The sequence below is a fragment of the Galleria mellonella genome, unplaced genomic scaffold (assembly GCF_026898425.1).
Source record: "Galleria mellonella isolate WM207_F2 unplaced genomic scaffold, CSIRO_AGI_GalMel_v1 utg64, whole genome shotgun sequence".
Lineage (NCBI taxonomy): Eukaryota > Metazoa > Arthropoda > Insecta > Lepidoptera > Pyralidae > Galleria > Galleria mellonella.
Genome location: NW_026442133.1, coordinates 3,925,161 through 3,929,941, shown reverse-complemented (window position 1 = coordinate 3,929,941; position 4,781 = coordinate 3,925,161). Strand labels below are relative to the sequence as shown.

At 30.4% G+C, this 4,781-nt stretch overlaps 1 long non-coding RNA gene across 2 annotated transcripts; it reads right to left on the bottom strand.

Annotated features, from left to right (window-relative positions):
• Positions 1 to 291: 291 nt before the first annotated feature.
• On the bottom strand, positions 292 to 4,576 carry LOC128201846 (uncharacterized). Of its 2 annotated transcripts, none has more exons than XR_008253463.1 (3): positions 4,338 to 4,576; positions 1,555 to 1,673; positions 292 to 574 (listed from the first exon to the last, which is right to left on the bottom strand). It is a non-coding gene; the product is annotated as an uncharacterized LOC128201846 (long non-coding RNA). The 2 variants fall into 2 exon arrangements; XR_008253462.1 differs by having other exon boundaries at positions 1,555 to 1,670.
• Between the last annotated feature and the right edge of the window lie 205 nt (positions 4,577 to 4,781).

Below are 4,781 nucleotides of genomic sequence, written 5' to 3'. Positions count from 1 at the left end.
ATCTTATTCTTGTTTATGGATATGCTAATTTGCCAATAGTCTAAGGAAGCTGGACGGTTAGAATCAGTTAGACATTTAACCTTACCTTACTTTAACACCCATTTAATATCTTATTTCTTGGTACCGATTTCTCTCAAAGAAAATATACTCTATTATACTACTCTAGCAAGATGGTTTAGTATGAAACTTTATTTCGACTTTTCTTGCACTGGTATTATTGTAAGAAAAACAACAAGAATATTTAAAATATATATTTAACAATTACAACATAAAATTCAACAGAATATCGCATATTAAAAACACTGAACGAGACGAAGACGGCTCTTCTCCTGCTCATGAGGAGAACGCAGATAGAAGCTTCGGGAGAATCTCTTTTTACTCTAGCTTTCTCAGTGTGCTATGACACCCAGATCAAATCAGCAGTCCAAATGTGAGTCTGGTATTTCTTATGGTATACTCTTCTTTATTTATAGAATCTTGTGAAAAGGTATTTTTACAACTTAGAATGTATGATAGTTTGTTTAGGCCAAATCTCGCAAGCTGAATTAGAATCACTTCTTGACGTCCGATTGAGCTGAAATTTTTGTATACACACACCTTTAATTCTGATGACAGTGCAAAGCAATACTGAACATAGTAATAATTTTAAAATGGCTGCCGTTTCAAGATGGCAGATTATATCCATTTTCTCAATTCATCTAATTAAACCAATAAAAAGACTTAAAGTAAATGATATTTTTATTGATAGTATATTAAATGCAATATGGTTTTTGCCCTAATGAAGGATAATATTATAAAAGCTTATTTTTTAAAATGTTTTTAAACAGACTGATTTTTATTTAGACACAATTGGGTGGTTCTACATTTACTGAGATGGCAACGCCTCCCTTCACAACAAGGAGTGCAAAAAACATGCTCGAACAATCTGTCCTCTAAGAACATGGAGTGTAGTCATCACTCCGAGAAATCATCGCACAATACAGAAGTTTAAACTAAACCTAAATCTATCCTTAAAACTATAATATATTAATGTACATACAATAAATTATAAGAACCGCTGCCTATGTATTTTTAATGTATGTAAATTTTTCAATATGTGCATTATTTATTTATTTATCTCATCAACTTTACATTCAGCAGTACAATATTACATACTTTATAATTAAATGTAATAAAATTAATATGATTTAACAATAATTAAAATAACATTAGGTTTTTTATTCCTGAACACAAACACTCCGTGGTCATCCGACGAAACTCCAGCAAGCTGGAGGCAAACACGTCTATTTGTGGATACCGGCTCAAAATATCATTGAGTAATTTCAATGCAAGAGATAGGGCAGCTTGCTTAGCCAACTCTATTTTTCTTAACGGAACATCAAATAAGTTCCGTCTACGTGTGCTTGCGTGTGTATTATTTATCCGTGAACTAAACTTAATTCAAATAGTTCAGTCATTTTTATATCAAAGAATAATAAACATCCATCTGTATCCATCCATATCATCTAACAAACCTTCGCATTTATAATAGTACTACGATATGAATTAACGTACATTGCGGTAGTCACAGGTTTGACGACAAATCTCTGATTAGGTGATTCCCACGCAAACGGTGCGTAACCGCGTAGCTCGTTGCGAGCCTACTTCGAGCCACAAGCCGTACTCGTTCTCTGCTTTTTATTTAAAAAAAAAATGAAGAAATATCTTCATCGTTAGCATAGGTGAGTGCAATATACCAGTGTTGCACCCACCTATGCTAACAGTACAAATGAAATCAAGCCCATCGTGGCAATTACGATAGGAACTAATGTAGGTTTACAGGGTGGAACCGCGGAGCAGTCGACCTGACAAAGTAGATCCCCTATTAATAACAATCCCTCTCTTCTACTCATCAATAATAAATGTGGGAGAATGGCGTGTAAGTAATGAATGTGAAATGACTCCACATTCATACGGAGATTTGTAAAAAGGCGCGCATATATCATCCAAGTCTAGTAAAGTTATATGCTAAGGATATTCTCTTCTAGTGACCTGTACAGTTCTAGAGTAACGTCACCTGGATATGCGACCCAGATCTCTGGAGCCACTGCAGTTTCTGACCTGTATTCCCCTTTCCATTCTCCCCATAAATGCTTCGTTTCCTTTTTTACCAACTTTCTTTACACACTACTAACAAAAAGAGTGGACTTCTGGACCTCTCTTTTTTTCCTCCATGCTTTCCTCTATATCGTAAGCAGCGGATACCACCAACAAATGCTTTCCTAAGGAAGTTTGTCATCAAACTGGCAGCCGGTCGTAAAACTAAAAGCCAAAATCTTGGATAACATTGATAAAAACATACAACGCCGACCTCAAATAATTGGGATAAGAGCAGGGAGATGATGATGATGATGATGATGATGTGTAATAAAGTTATAGTTTTTACATACGTACGTACTTAACGATATATTTATATATAATTATAACAATACATGATACAATATCAATTATATTCAAATTATTACAAATATGTATATGGTACATATGTACATACGAGTGTAATTCTAAACATTTTAGAGTAACGACCCTTGACCAACAAAATAGACAAAATTATTAGTTGATTTGTATAACTTTGTATATTTTATGAACCCTTTACAAGAGACTTAACTGGCAGTCATGTTTGGCAAACTCGCTTTATTTTATGGATTAATATTTGTGATAACTTCAATTACGGCGCCGAAAAACAATTACGTAAGTGGTTTTTTAAGTAATATCCAAAAGAAAGTTCTCAGTTCGTCTTATTTATTTTTTTCAACTGATTTCAAAAACAATGGTTCCCAATACAGTTGCTTTTTTATATTTGTTATCTTATATCTCCGTCTTTTTGTATTTATAACCGATTTGGAAAATTCATTGTTATACTTTCAAATTCGTCCCATACACATTTCATCAAAATCAGTTCAGTAGTTTGGGTTTTAAATTAAAATAGATGGTTTTGCCGTGATCTGCGTGTTTTTTTTTTTTTTTATTTATAGATTAATTACGACTATGTTACGCGAGGAGGTTCTCAATTCAGAATCGATTTACGAAGCTTATTTTACTGTCAGAATATTTTATTCCAGTGTGGGTCACATTTTTATTTAATTCGTATTTCAACCGTGAAGCAGTTGTGTTTGCGTGGCTGTGTTTCGGTTTGAGGGGTGGGATATGGCGTGAATTTACTGGGTACAGAGGAATAACACCTGAGTCCTCAAGAATGGCAACGCATGGGGGTTATCATGGGCGTAACAGTATACTCTGTTATGTTCATGGTACTGCTCATGTCTATAGGCGACGGTTACCACTTTCCATCAGGTAGGCCATCAGCTTGTTTGCCATTCTAAGTTGTATAAAAAAAGAAAAAACAAATATATATATATATATATATATATATATATATATATATATATATATATATATATATATATATATATATATATATATATATATATATATATAGCGTTCTGACAGTAAAATAAATTTTAAAATCGGTTCTAAATTAAGAATATATACACGTAACATAGTCGTACTATGTATGTCTGCGAAATATCTCAAGGTTTGGCAAAATTTCTAGGGAAAATTTGGTGTAACCATAAATAAATTTGAGATATGTAAAGGACCTAAAACCAAAGAGTGTTGCACCTGGAAATATCACTTAGAAAATAATAATTCCGTAGTCTTTGAAGTGCATATAAATGAAAGTATTCCGTCTGTAAAAGTAAGTACTTTTAATTACATATTTTTTTTTATTATTATTTTGTATTTTGTGGTCAAACACCGTGGTAGTCAAAGTTCATATTTATCAATTACATGCCGCAAATAAATTTCTTAATAATAATTTATATATGTATGTATGTATATATGTATCTTCCACAATTTACTTAAATTTAAGTATAATTATTAACAAAATATTATTCATTAATATATATATTATAATAAAATTTTATCCCCTAACTACAATATGTGTGTATGAAATTAACCTATTTGCATTAAATATAAAATATATTAAGTAAATACAATTTATTACTGTTTTAAAAGTTATATATATATATATATATATATATATATATATATATATATATATATATATATATATATATATATATATATATATATATATATATATATATATATATATGTATACTTACTTAAAATAAAATAAGTAAATTTAAAAGTAAAAAGAAATATTAAAATAATATATAACTCAATATACAATAAAATAGAATTATAAATAATATTATTTTATTTATTTATTGTTATTAAAATTATAACTAGGCTTTTAAAACTTGTTGACTAAAAAATAAGAAAAAAAGCCTTACCTTTTCTAACAATGAAGTATTCATTGTGGCCTACTCCATCACGACATATACTTGTAAACCAAATGTTATAATGATTGGTTAAATTGGTAAGATGCCAAAATGTTACAAACAAACTTATTGCCATGTTTATAATACTAGCAAGAATATTTATTAGTTCATTAATCAACTACCATACATTTTTAACATTAATTACTAATAATTTTAACAAAAACTACTCACTCTGCACTACTCTTTGTCATCATGATAATTATTAGCGGGTAGCTCTGAAAAAACGTAAACCCACGCCCTTACAGCCAAAGATCAACTATATTTGAGGCACCTTTAATACTAGATTTTGCCCACAATTTCTACTTAGATTACTAGATTTTGAAAGTAGAAAAAACCGATGAAACGGACAATTTTTAGATGGCATATCAAGATGTAACGTACGCCACAATTTAAGTT